Here is an 18,516-nt window from a genome sequence, read left to right on the forward strand (position 1 = left end):
ACATCATCAAATGATTATGACATCAACAAAATGATTATGACATCATCAAATGATTATGACATCAACAAAATGATTATGACATCATCAAATGATTATGACATCATCCAATGATTATGACATCAAATGATTTTGACATCATCAAATGATTATGATATCAACAAAATGATTATGACATCATCCAATGATTATGACATCAAATGATTATGACATCATCAAATGATTATGCCATCAACAAAATGATTATGGCATCATCAAATGATTATGACATCAACAAAATGATTATGACATCATCCAATGATTATGACATCAAATGATTATGACATCATCTAATGATTATGACATCATCAAATGATTATGACATCAACAAAATGATTATGACATCAAATGATTATGACATCAACAAAATGATTATGACATCATCCAATGATTATGACATCAAATGATTATGACATCATCAAATGATTATGACATCAATAAAATGATTATGACATCATCAAATGATTATGACATCAAAAAAATGATTATGACATCAACAAAATGATTATGACATCATCCAATGGTTATGACATCATCCAATGATTATGACATCAACAAAATGATTATGACATCATCCAATGATTATGACATCAAATGATTATGACATCATCAAATGATTATGACATCAATAAAATGATTATGACATCATCAAATGATTATGACATAAAAAAAATGATTATGACATCAACAAAATGATTATGACATCATCTAATGATTATGACATTATCAAATGATTATGACATCAACAAAATGATTATGACATCATCTAATGATTATGACATCATCAAATGATTATGACATCAACAAAATGATTATGACATCATCTAATGATTATGACATCATCAAATGATTATGACATCAACAAAATGATTATGACATCATCCAATGATTATGACATCAAATGATTATGACATCATCAAATGATTATGACATCAACAAAATGATTATGACATCATCTAATGATTATGACATCATCAAATGATTATGACATCAACAAAATGATTATGACATCATCCAATGATTATGACATCAAATGATTATGACATCAACAAAATGATGATGACATCATCCAATGATTATAACATCATCAAATCATTATGACATCAACAAAATGATTATGACATCAACAAAATGATTATGGCATCATCAAATGATTATGACATCAACAAAATGATTATGACATCATCCAATGATTATGACATTATCCAATGATTATGACATCATCAAATCATTATGACATCAACAAAATGATTATGACATCAACAAAATGATTATGACATCATCAAATGATTATGACATCAACAAAATGATTATGACATCATCCAATGATTATGACATCAAATGATTATGACATCATCAAATGATTATGACATCAACAAAATGATTATGACATCATCCAATGATTATGACATCATCCAATGATTATGACATCAACAAAATGATTATGACATCAACAAAATGATTATGACATCATCAAATGATTATGACATCAACAAAATGATTATGATATCATCAAATGATTATGACATCAACAAAATGATTATGACATCATCAAATGATTATGACATCATCCAATGATTATGACATCAAATGATTATGACATCATCAAATGATTATGATATCAACAAAATGATTATGACATCATCCAATGATTATGACATCAAATGATTATGACATCATCAAATGATTATGCCATCAACAAAATGATTATGGCATCATCAAATGATTATGACATCAACAAAATGATTATGACATCATCCAATGATTATGACATCAAATGATTATGACATCATCTAATGATTATGACATCATCAAATGATTATGACATCAACAAAATGATTATGACATCAAATGATTATGACATGATCTAATGATTATGACATCATCAAATGATTATGACATCAACAAAATGAATATGACATCATCCAATGATTATGACATCATCAAATGATTATGACATCAACAAAATGATTATGACATCATCCAATGATTATTACATCAACAAAATGATTATGGCATCATCAAATGATTATGACATCAACAAAATGATTATGGCACCATCAAATGATTATGACATCAACAAAATGATTATGACATCATCAAATGATTATGACATCATCCAATGATTATCACATCAAATGATTATGACATCATCAAATGATTATGACATCAACAAAATTATTATGACATCATCCAATGATTATGACATCATCCAATGATTATGACATCATCAAATCATTATGACATCAACAAAATGATTATGACATCAACAAAATGATTGACATCATCAAATGATTATGACATCAACAAAATGATTATGACATCATCCAATGATTATGACATCAAATGATTATGACATCATCAAATGATTATGCCATCAACAAAATGATTATGACATCATCAAATGATTATGACATCAACAAAATGATTATGACATCATCTAGTGATTATGCCATCATCAAATTATTATGACATCAACAAAATGATTATGACATCATCCAATGATTATGACATCAAATGATTATGACATCATCAAATGATCATGACATCAACAAAATGATTATGACATCATCAAATGATTATGACATCAACAAAATGATTATGACATCATCTAATGATTATGACATCAATAAAATGATTATGACATCATCCAATGGTTATGACATCATCCAATGATTATGACATCAACAAAATGATTATGACATCATCCAATGATTATGACATCAAATGATTATGACATCATCAAATGATTATGACATCAATAAAATGATTATGACATCATCAAATGATTATGACATCAAAAAAATGATTATGGCATCAACAAAATGATTATGACATCATCTAATGATTATGACATTATCAAATGATTATGACATCAACAAAATGATTATGACATCATCCGATGATTATGACAACAAATGATTATGACATCATCAAATGATTATGACATCAACAAATTGATTATGACATCATCTAATGATTATGACATCATCAAATGATTATGACATCAACAAAATGATTATGACATCATCTAATGATTATGACATCATCAAATGATTATGACATCAACAAAATGATTATGACATCATCCAATGATTATGACATCAACTGATTATGACATCATCAAATGATTATGACATCAACAAAATGAATATGACATCATCTAATGATTATGACATCATCAAATGATTATGACATCAACAAAATGATTATGACATCATCCAATGATTATGACATCAAATGATTATGACATCAACAAAATGATTATGACATCATTCAATGATTATGACATCATCCAATGATTATAACATCATCAAATCATTATGACATCAACAAAATGATTATGACATCAACAAAATGATTATGACATCATCAAATGATTATGACATCAACAAAATGATTATGACATCATCAAATGATTATGACATCAACAAAATGATTATGACATCATCCAATGATTATGACATCATCCAATGATTATGACATCAAATGATTTTGACATCATCAAATGATTATGATATCAACAAAATGATTATGACATCATCCAATGATTATGACATCAAATGATTATGACATCATCAAATGATTATGCCATCAACAAAATGATTATGGCATCATCAAATGATTATGACATCAACAAAATGATTATGACATCATCCAATGATTATGACATCAAATGATTATGACATCATCTAATGATTATGACATCATCAAATGATTATGACATCAACAAAATGATTATGACATCAAATGATTATGACATCAACAAAATGATTATGACATCATCCAATGATTATGACATCAAATGATTATGACATCATCAAATGATTATGACATCAATAAAATGATTATGACATCATCAAATGATTATGACATCAAAAAAATGATTATGACATCAACAAAATGATTATGACATCATCTAATGATTATGACATTATCAAATGATTATGACATCAACAAAATGATTATGACATCATCCGATGATTATGACAACAAATGATTATGACATCATCAAATGATTATGACATCAACAAAATGATTATGACATCATCTAATGATTATGACATCATCAAATGATTATGACATCAACAAAATGATTATGACATCATCCAATGATTATGACATCAAATGATTATGACATCATCAAATGATTATGACATCAATAAAATGATTATGACATCATCAAATGATTATGACATCAAAAAAATGATTATGACATCAACAAAATGATTATGACATCATCTAATGATTATGACATTATCAAATGATTATGACATCAACAAAATGATTATGGCATCATCAAATGATTATGACATCAACAAAATGATTATGACATCATCCAATGATTATGACATCATCCAATGATTATGACATCATCAAATCATTATGACATCAACAAAATGATTATGACATCAACAAAATGATTATGACATCATCAAATGATTATGACATCAACAAAATGATTATGACATCATCCAATGATTATGACATCAAATGATTATGACATCATCAAATGATTATGACATCAACAAAATGATTATGACATCATCCAATGATTATGACATCATCCAATGATTATGACATCAACAAAATGATTATGACATCAACAAAATGATTATGACATCATCAAATGATTATGACATCAACAAAATGATTATGATATCATCAAATGATTATGACATCAACAAAATGATTATGACATCATCAAATGATTATGACATCATCCAATGATTATGACATCAAATGATTATGACATCATCAAATGATTATGATATCAACAAAATGATTATGACATCATCCAATGATTATGACATCAAATGATTATGACATCATCAAATGATTATGCCATCAACAAAATGATTATGGCATCATCAAATGATTATGACATCAACAAAATGATTATGACATCATCCAATGATTATGACATCAAATGATTATGACATCATCTAATGATTATGACATCATCAAATGATTATGACATCAACAAAATGATTATGACATCAAATGATTATGACATGATCTAATGATTATGACATCATCAAATGATTATGACATCAACAAAATGAATATGACATCATCCAATGATTATGACATCATCAAATGATTATGACATCAACAAAATGATTATGACATCATCCAATGATTATGACATCAACAAAATGATTATGGCATCATCAAATGATTATGACATCAACAAAATGATTATGGCATCATCAAATGATTATGACATCAACAAAATGATTATGACATCATCAAATGATTATGACATCATCCAATGATTATCATATCAAATGATTATGACATCATCAAATGATTATGACATCAACAAAATTATTATGACATCATCCAATGATTATGACATCATCCAATGATTATGACATCATCAAATCATTATGACATCAACAAAATGATTATGACATCAACAAAATGATTGACATCATCAAATGATTATGACATCAACAAAATGATTATGACATCATCCAATGATTATGACATCAAATGATTATGACATCATCAAATGATTATGCCATCAACAAAATGATTATGACATCATCAAATGATTATGACATCAACAAAATGATTATGACATCATCAAATGATTATGACATCATCAAATTATTATGACATCAACAAAATGATTATGACATCATCCAATGATTATGACATCAAATGATTATGACATCATCAAATGATCATGACATCAACAAAATGATTATGACATCATCAAATGATTATGACATCAACAAAATGATTATGACATCATCTAATGATTATGACATCAATAAAATGATTATGACATCATCCAATGGTTATGACATCATCCAATGATTATGACATCAAATGATTATGACATCATCAAATGATTATGACATCAACAAAATGATTATGACATCATCTAATGATTATGACATCATCAAATGATTATGACATCAACAAAATGATTATGACATCATCTAATGATTATGACATCATCAAATGATTATGACATCAACAAAATGATTATGACATCATCTAATGATTATGACATCATCAAATGATTATGACATCAACAAAATGATTATGGCATCATCAAATGATTATGACATCAACAAAATCATTATGACATCATCAAATGATTAAGACATCAACAAAATGATTATGACATCATCCAATGATTATGACATCAAATGATTATGACATCATCAAATCATTATGACATCAACAAAATGATTATGACATCAACAAAATGATTATGACATCATAAAATGATTATGACATCAACAAAATGATTATGGCATCATCAAATGATTATGACATCAACAAAATGATTATGACATCATCCAATGATTATGACATCATCAAATCATTATGACATCAACAAAATGATTATGACATCAACAAAATGATTATGACATCATCAAATGATTATGACATCAAATGATTATGACATCATCAAATGATTATGACATCAACAAAATGATGATGACATCATCCAATGATTATGACATCATCCAATGATTATGACATCATCAAATCATTATGACATCAACAAAATGATTATGACATCATCTAATGATTATGACATCATCAAATGATTATGACATCAACAAAATGATTATGACATCATCCAATGATTATGACATCAAATGATTATGACATCATCAAATGATTATGACATCAATAAAATGATTATAACATCATCAAATGATTATGACATCAAAAAAATGATTATGGCATCAACAAAATGATTATGACATCATCTAATGATTATGACATTATCAAATGATTATGACATCAACAAAATGATTATGACATCATCCGATGATTATGACAACAAATGATTATGACATCATCAAATGATTATGACATCAACAAATTGATTATGACATCATCAAATGATTATGACATCATCAAATGATTATGACATCAACAAAATGATTATGACATCATCTAATGATTATGACATCATCAAATGATTATGACATCAACTAAGTGATTATGACATCATCCAATGATTATGACATCAAATGATTATGACATCATCAAATGATTATGACATCAACAAAATGAATATGACATCATCTAATGATTATGACATCATCAAATGATTATGACATCAACAAAATGATTATGACATCATCCAATGATTATGACATCAAATGATTATGACATCAACAAAATGATTATGACATCATCCAATGATTATGACATCATCCAATGATTATAACATCATCAAATCATTATGACATCAACAAAATGATTATGACATCAACAAAATGATTATGACATCATCAAATGATTATGACATCAACAAAATGATTATGACATCATCAAATGATTATGACATCATCCAATGATTATGACATCAAATGATTTTGACATCATCAAATGATTATGATATCAACAAAATGATTATGACATCATCCAATGATTATGACATCAAATGATTATGACATCATCAAATGATTATGCCATCAACAAAATGATTATGGCATCATCAAATGATTATGACATCAACAAAATGATTATGACATCATCCAATGATTATGACATCAAATGATTATGACATCATCTAATGATTATGACATCATCAAATGATTATGACATCAACAAAATGATTATGACATCAAATGATTATGACATCAACAAAATGATTATGACATCATCCAATGATTATGACATCAAATGATTATGACATCATCAAATGATTATGACATCAATAAAATGATTATGACATCATCAAATGATTATGACATCAAAAAAATGATTATGACATCAACAAAATGATTATGACATCATCTAATGATTATGACATTATCAAATGATTATGACATCAACAAAATGATTATGACATCATCCGATGATTATGACAACAAATGATTATGACATCATCAAATGATTATGACATCAACAAAATGATTATGACATCATCTAATGATTATGACATCATCAAATGATTATGACATCAACAAAATGATTATGACATCATCCAATGATTATGACATCAAATGATTATGACATCATCAAATGATTATGACATCAATAAAATGATTATGACATCATCAAATGATTATGACATCAAAAAAATGATTATGACATCAACAAAATGATTATGACATCATCTAATGATTATGACATTATCAAATGATTATGACATCAACAAAATGATTATGACATCATCTAATGATTATGACATCATCAAATGATTATGACATCAACAAAATGATTATGACATCATCTAATGATTATGACATCATCAAATGATTATGACATCAACAAAATGATTATGACATCATCCAATGATTATGACATCAAATGATTATGACATCATCAAATGATTATGACATCAACAAAATGATTATGACATCATCTAATGATGATGACGACATCATCAAATGATTATGACATCAACAAAATGATTATGACATCATCCAATGATTATGACATCAAATGATTATGACATCAACAAAATGATTATGACATCATCCAATGATTATAACATCATCAAATCATTATGACATCAACAAAATGATTATGACATCAACAAAATGATTATGGCATCATCAAATGATTATGACATCAACAAAATGATTATGACATCATCCAATGATTATGACATCATCCAATGATTATGACATCATCAAATCATTATGACATCAACAAAATGATTATGACATCAACAAAATGATTATGACATCATCAAATGATTATGACATCAACAAAATGATTATGACATCATCCAATGATTATGACATCAAATGATTATGACATCATCAAATGATTATGACATCAACAAAATGATTATGACATCATCCAATGATTATGACATCATCCAATGATTATGACATCAACAAAATGATTATGACATCAACAAAATGATTATGACATCATCAAATGATTATGACATCAACAAAATGATTATGATATCATCAAATGATTATGACATCAACAAAATGATTATGACATCATCAAATGATTATGACATCATCCAATGATTATGACATCAAATGATTATGACATCATCAAATGATTATGATATCAACAAAATGATTATGACATCATCCAATGATTATGACATCAAATGATTATGACATCATCAAATGATTATGCCATCAACAAAATGATTATGGCATCATCAAATGATTATGACATCAACAAAATGATTATGACATCATCCAATGATTATGACATCAAATGATTATGACATCATCTAATGATTATGACATCATCAAATGATTATGACATCAACAAAATGATTATGACATCAAATGATTATGACATGATCTAATGATTATGACATCATCAAATGATTATGACATCAACAAAATGAATATGACATCATCCAATGATTATGACATCATCAAATGATTATGACATCAACAAAATGATTATGACATCATCCAATGATTATGACATCAACAAAATGATTATGGCATCATCAAATGATTATGACATCAACAAAATGATTATGGCACCATCAAATGATTATGACATCAACAAAATGATTATGACATCATCAAATGATTATGACATCATCCAATGATTATCACATCAAATGATTATGACATCATCAAATGATTATGACATCAACAAAATTATTATGACATCATCCAATGATTATGACATCATCCAATGATTATGACATCATCAAATCATTATGACATCAACAAAATGATTATGACATCAACAAAATGATTGACATCATCAAATGATTATGACATCAACAAAATGATTATGACATCATCCAATGATTATGACATCAAATGATTATGACATCATCAAATGATCATGACATCAACAAAATGATTATGACATCATCAAATGATTATGACATCAACAAAATGATTATGACATCATCTAATGATTATGACATCAATAAAATGATTATGACATCATCCAATGGTTATGACATCATCCAATGATTATGACATCAAATGATTATGACATCATCAAATGATTATAACATCAACAAAATTATTATGACATCATCTAATGATTATGACATCATCAAATGATTATGACATCAACAAAATGATTATGACATCATCTAATGATTATGACATCATCAAATGATTATGACATCAACAAAATGATTATGACATCATCTAATGATTATGACATAATCAAATGATTATGACATCAACAAAATGATTATGACATCATCCAATGATTATGACATCAAATGATTATGACATCAACAAAATGATTATGACATCATCCAATGATTATGACATCATCCAATGATTATAACATCATCAAATCATTATGACATCAACAAAATGATTATGACATCAACAAAATGATTATGTCATCATCAAATGATTATGACATCAACAAAATTATTATGACATCATCCAATGATTATGACATCATCCAATGATTATGACATCATCAAATCATTATGACATCAACAAAATGATTATGACATCAACAAAATGATTATGACATCATCAAATGATTATGACATCAACAAAATGATTATGACATCATCCAATGATTATGACATCAAATGATTATGACATCATCAAATGATTATGACATCAACAAAATGATTATGACATCATCCAATGATTATGACATCATCCAATGATTATGACATCATCAAATCATTATGACATCAACAAAATGATTATGACATCAACAAAATGATTATGACATCATCAAATGATTATGACATCAACAAAATGATTATGACATCATCCAATGATTATGACATCAAATGATTTTGACATCATCAAATGATTATGATATCAACAAAATGATTATGACATCATCCAATGATTATGACATCAAATGATTATGACATCATCAAATGATTATGCCATCAACAAAATGATTATGGCATCATCAAATGTTTATGACATCAACAAAATGATTATGACATCATCCAATGATTATGACATCAAATGATTATGACATCATCTAATGATTATGACATCATCAAATGATTATGACATCAACAAAATGATTATGACATCAAATGATTATGACATCAATAGTGTTGAGCATTCCGATACCGCAAGTATCGGGTATCGGCCGATACTTGCTGTATCGGAATTCCGATACCGACTTCCGATATTTTTTCAATATCGGAATTCGGCATCGGAATCGGAAGTTCAGTTGATTGACGGCCTGACATCATCATGATGCGCGGTGTGTGCGCATCATGATGCGCCCTCATTTCGGGCCTTCCGGGGGTCTCTGCCGGCCTGCCGGGGGGCTGTGCCGGCCTGCCGGGGGGCTGTGTGGACTGCCCGGGGTCTCTGCCGGCCTGCCGGGGGGCTGTGCCGGCCTGCCGGTGGTCTGTGCACCCTGTGGGGGTCTGTGCCGGCCTGCCGGGGGGCTGTGCCGGCCTGCCGGGGGGCTGTGCTGATGTCCGGGGGTCTGTGCAAGCATCGTCCGATGGGACTACAAGTCCCATCGGGCGATGCCTGCTACCATGACAGTGATTGACACATTAGCCAATGATGGGACAGTAGTAGTCCCATCATCCGGCTAATGTGTTAAATGTTAAAAAAAAAAAAAAAATACTACATACATACTACATGCATGCTACATACATACTACATGCTACATACATACTACATACATACATACTACATAACACATATATACTACATACATACTACATACATACTACATACATACTACATACATACATACTACATAACACATATATACTACATACATACTACATGCTACATACATACTACATGCTACATACATACTACATGCTACATACATACTACATGCTACATACATACTACATATATATTACATACATACTACATACATGCTACATACATACTACATGCATGCTACATACATACTACATGCTACATACATACTACATGCATGCTACATACATACTACATGCTACATACATACTACATGCTACATACATACTACATATATACTACATACATACTACATACATGCTACATACATACTACATGCATGCTACATACATACTACATGCTACATACATACTGCATGCATGCTACATACATACTACATGCATGCTACATACATACTGCATGCTACATACATACTACATGCATGCTACATACATACTACATGCATGCTACATACATACTACATGCATACTACATATATACTACATGCTACATACATACTGCATGCTACATACATACTACATATATACTACATACATACTACATACATACTACATGCTACATACATACTACATGCTACATACATACTACATGCTACATACATACTACATGCTACATACATACTACATGCTACATACATACTACATATATACTACATACATACTACATACATGCTACATACATACTGCATGCTACATACATACTACATACATGCTACATATATACTACATGCATGCTACATACATACTACATATATACTACATGCATGCTACATACATACTACATACATACCACATATATACTACATACATACAATACATACATAGACATACAGTACATATAACATAGAGTAACATACTTACCAATACTTGTCACATTGTTCCCTGAAGCCATTGTCTTTCCGGAATAAATATTAACATAACAAACCACAAAAATACTCACCCACGATCCGAAGCAGTCCACGAGTGTGTCCCACGACGATCTTGGGTAGAGAACTGCAGCATCAGATGATGCTGCCGTTGTCTACGGGCTGCAGGAATCCAATGACGGAAGGTAGGTATCCTTCCGCACTGTATTCCTCCGCCACTTAAAAAAAAAAAAGTCCCTAGTCTCACTTTATGCCATTGCTGTGTGGGAATTTCCCACGCAGCAATGGCATAAAGTGAGACTAGAGACTTTTTTTTTTTTAAGTGGCGGAGGAATACAGTGCGGAAGGATACCTACCTTCCGTCATTGGATTCCTGCAGCCAGTAGAGAACGGCAGCAACAGCTGATGCTGCAGTTCTCTACCCAAGATCGTCGTGGGACACACTCGTGGACTGCTTCGGATCGTGGGTGAGTATTTTTGTGGTTTGTTATGTTAATATTTATTCCGGAAAGACAATGGCTTCGGGGAACAATGTGACAAGTATTGGTAAGTATGTTACTCTATGTTATATGTACTGTATGTCTATGTATGTATTGTATGAATGTATTGTATGTATGTAGTATATATGTGGTATGTATGTAGTATGTTTGTAGTATGTATGTAGCATGCATGTAGCATGCAGTATGTATGTAGCATGCATGTAGTATGTATGTAGCATGCATGTAGTATATATGTAGTATGTATGTAGCATGCAGTATGTATGTAGCATGTATGTAGTATGTATGTAGTATATATGTAGTATGTATGTAGCATGTAGTATGTATGTAGCATGCATGCAGTATGTATGTAGCATGTATGTAGTATATATGTGGTATGTATGTAGCATGCATGTAGTATATATGTAGTATGTATGTAGCATGCATGTAGTATATATGTAGTATGTATGTAGCATGCATGTAGTATATATGTAGTATGTATGTAGTATGTATGTAGCATGCAGTATGTATGTAGCATGCATGTAGTATATATGTAGTATGTATGTTGCATGTAGTATGAATGTAGCATGTATGTAGTATGTAGTATGTATGTAGTATGTATGTAGTATGCATGTTGTATGTATGTAGCATGTAATTTTTTTTTTTTTTTTTTTTTTTACATTTAACACATTAGCCGGATGATGGGACTACTACTGTCCCATCATTGGCTAATGTGTCAATCACTGTCATGGTAGCAGGCATCGCCCGATGGGACTTGTAGTCCCATCGGACGATGCCTGCACAGACCCCCGGAGCCTGCACAGCCCCCCGGCAGGCCGGCACAGCCCCCCGGCAGGCCGGCACAGCCCCCCGGAGCCTGCACAGCCCCCCGGCAGGCCGGCACAGCCCCCCGGCAGGCCGGCACAGCCCCCCGGAGCCTGCACAGACCACCGGCAGGCCGGCACAGACCACCGGAGCCTGCACAGACCCCCTGGCAGGCCGGCACAGCCCCCCGAAAGGCCCGTACAGACCCCAGAGAGGCTGTACAAGGGCAGGAAAGGGTTTTTCTTATTCCGATACCGGAAGTCCCATAGACTTGAATGGGACTTCCGGTATCGGAATCGGCGATACCGATACTTTTTTTAAAGATCGGCCGATACCATCCGATACGATACTTTGAAGTATCGGACGGTATCGCTCAACTCTAGACATCAACAAAATGATTATGACATCATCCAATGATTATGACATCAAATGATTATGACATCATCAAATGATTATGACATCAATAAAATGATTATGACATCATCAAATGATTATGACATCAAAAACATGATTATGACATCAACAAAATGATTATGACATCATCTAATGATTATGACATTATCAAATGATTATGACATCAACAAAATGATTATGACATCATCCGATGATTATGACAACAAATGATTATGACATCATCAAATGATTATGACATCAACAAAATGATTATGACATCATCTAATGATTATGACATCATCAAATGATTATGACATCAACAAAATGATTATGACATCATCCAATGATTATGACATCAAATGATTATGACATCATCAAATGATTATGACATCAATAAAATGATTATGACATCATCAAATGATTATGACATCAATAAAATGATTATGACATCATCAAATGATTATGACATCAAAAAAATGATTATGACATCAACAAAATGATTATGACATCATCTAATGATTATGACATTATCAAATGATTATGACATCAACAAAATGATTATGACATCATCTAATGATTATGACATCATCAAATGATTATGACATCAACAAAATGATTATGACATCATCTAATGATTATGACATCATCAAATGATTATGACATCAACAAAATGATTATGACATCATCCAATGATTATGACATCAAATGATTATGACATCATCAAATGATTATGACATCAACAAAATGATTATGACATCATCTAATGATTATGACATCATCAAATGATTATGACATCAACAAAATGATTATGACATCATCCAATGATTATGACATCAAATGATTATGACATCAACAAAATGATTATGACATCATCCAATGATTATAACATCATCAAATCATTATGACATCAACAAAATGATTATGACATCAACAAAATGATTATGGCATCATCAAATGATTATGACATCAACAAAATGATTATGACATCTTCCAATGATTATGACATCATCCAATGATTATGACATCATCAAATCAATATGACATCAACAAAATGATTATGACATCAACAAAATGATTATGACATCATCAAATGATTATGACATCAACAAAATGATTATGACATCATCCAATGATTATGACATCAAATGATTATGACATCATCAAATGATTATGACATCAACAAAATGATTATGACATCATCCAATGATTATGACATCATCCAATGATTATGACATCAACAAAATGATTATGACATCAACAAAATGATTATGACATCATCAAATGATTATGACATCAACAAAATGATTATGATATCATCAAATGATTATGACATCAACAAAATGATTATGACATCATCAAATGATTATGACATCATCCAATGATTATGACATCAAATGATTATGACATCATCAAATGATTATGATATCAACAAAATGATTATGACATCATCCAATGATTATGACATCAAATGATTATGACATCATCAAATGATTATGCCATCAACAAAGTGATTATGGCATCATCAAATGATTATGACATCAACAAAATGATTATGACATCATCCAATGATTATGACATCAAATGATTATGACATCATCTAATGATTATGACATCATCAAATGATTATGACATCAACAAAATGATTATGACATCAAATGATTATGACATGATCTAATGATTATGACATCATCAAATGATTATGACATCAACAAAATGAATATGACATCATCCAATGATTATGACATCATCAAATGATTATGACATCAACAAAATGATTATGACATCATCCAATGATTATGACATCAACAAAATGATTATGGCATCATCAAATGATTATGACATCAACAAAATGATTATGGCATCATCAAATGATTATGACATCAACAAAATGATTATGACATCATCAAATGATTATGACATCATCCACTGATTATCACATCAAATGATTATGACATCATCAAATGATTATGACATCAACAAAATTATTATGACATCATCCAATGATTATGACATCATCCAATGATTATGACTTCATCAAATCATTATGACATCAACAAAATGATTATGACATCAACAAAATGATTGACATCATTAAATGATTATGACATCAACAAAATGATTATGACATCAACAAAATGATTATGACATCATCTAATGATTATGCCATCATCAAATTATTATGACATCAACAAAATGATTATGACATCATCCAATGATTATGACATCAAATGATTATGACATCATCAAATGATCATGACATCAACAAAATGATTATGACATCATCAAATGATTATGACATCAACAAAATGATTATGACATCATCTAATGATTATGACATCATCAAATGATTATGACATCAATAAAATGATTATGACATCATCCAATGGTTATGACATCATCCAATGATTATGACATCAAATGATTATGACATCATCAAATCATTATGACATCAACAAAATGATTATGACATCAACAAAATGATTATGACATCATAAAATGATTATGACATCAACAAAATGATTATGGCATCATCAAATGATTATGACATCAACAAAATCATTATGACATCATCAAATGATTATGACATCAACAAAATGATTATGACATCATCCAATGATTATGACATCAAATGATTATGACATCATCAAATCATTATGACATCAACAAAATGATTATGACATCAGCAAAATGATTATGACATCATAAAATGATTATGACATCAACAAAATGATTATAGCATCATCAAATGATTATGACATCAACAAAATGATTATGACTAGTGTTGAGCATTCCGATACCGCAAGTATCGGGTATCGGCCGATACTTGCTGTATCGGAATTCCGATACCGACTTCCGATATTTTTTCAATATCGGAATTCGTCATCGGAATCGGAAGTTCAAAGTTGATTGACAGACTGACGTCATCATGATGCGCGGTGTGTGCGCATCATGATGCGCCGTCATTTCGGGCCTTCCGGGGGTCTCTGCCGGCCTGCCGGGGGGCTGTGCAGGCCTGCCAGGGGGCTGTGTGGACTGCCCGGGTCTGTACCGGCCTGCCGGGGGGCTGTGCCGGCCTGCCGGTGGTCTGTGCACCCTGTGGGGGTCTGTACCGGCCTGCCGGGGGGCTGTGCCGGCCTGCCGGTGGTCTGTGCACCCTGTGGGGGTCTGTACCGGCCTGCCGGGGGGCTGTGCCGGCCTGCCGGGGGGCTGTGCTGATGTCCGGGGGTCTGTGCAAGCATCGTCCGATGGGACTACAAGTCCCATCGGGCGATGCCTGCTACCATGACAGTGATTGACACATTAGCCAATGATGGGACAGTAGTAGTCCCATCATCCGGCTAATGTGTTAAATGTAAAAAAAAAAAAAAAAATACTACATACATACTACATGCATGCTACATACATACTATATATATACTACATACATGCTACATACATACTACATGCATGCTACATACATACTACATGCTACATACATACTACATGCATGCTACATACATACTACATGCTACATACATACTACATATATATACTACATACATACTACATATATACTACATACATACTACATACATGCTACATACATACTGCATGCTACATACATACTACATACATACTACATACATACTACATGCATGCTACATGCATGCTACATACATACTACATGCATGCTACATGCATGCTACATACATACTACATGCTACATACATACCACATACATACTACATACATACTACATACTACATATATACTACATGCATGCTACATACATACTACTTGCTACATACATACCACATACATACTACATACATGCTACATACTACATACATACTACATACATACTACATGCATGCTACATACATACTACATGCATGCTACATACATACTACATGCCACATACATACCACATACATACTACATACATACTACATACATACTACATGATACATACATACTACATATATACTACATGCATGCTACATACATACTGCATGCTACATGCATGCTACATACATACTACATACATACTACATGCTACATACATACCACATACATACTACATACATGCTACATACATACTACATGCATGCTACATACATACTACATATATACTACATGCATGCTACATACATAACACATGCTACATACATACTACATACATACTACATACATACTACATGCTACATACATACCACATATATACTACATACATACTACATACAATACATTCATACAATACATACATAGACATACAGTACATATAACATAGAGTAACATACTTACCAATACTTGTCACATTGTT

Source organism: Dendrobates tinctorius, unplaced genomic scaffold, assembly GCF_039654945.1.
Source record: "Dendrobates tinctorius isolate UK_male_01 unplaced genomic scaffold, ASM3965494v1 ptg000019l, whole genome shotgun sequence".
Lineage (NCBI taxonomy): Eukaryota > Metazoa > Chordata > Amphibia > Anura > Dendrobatidae > Dendrobates > Dendrobates tinctorius.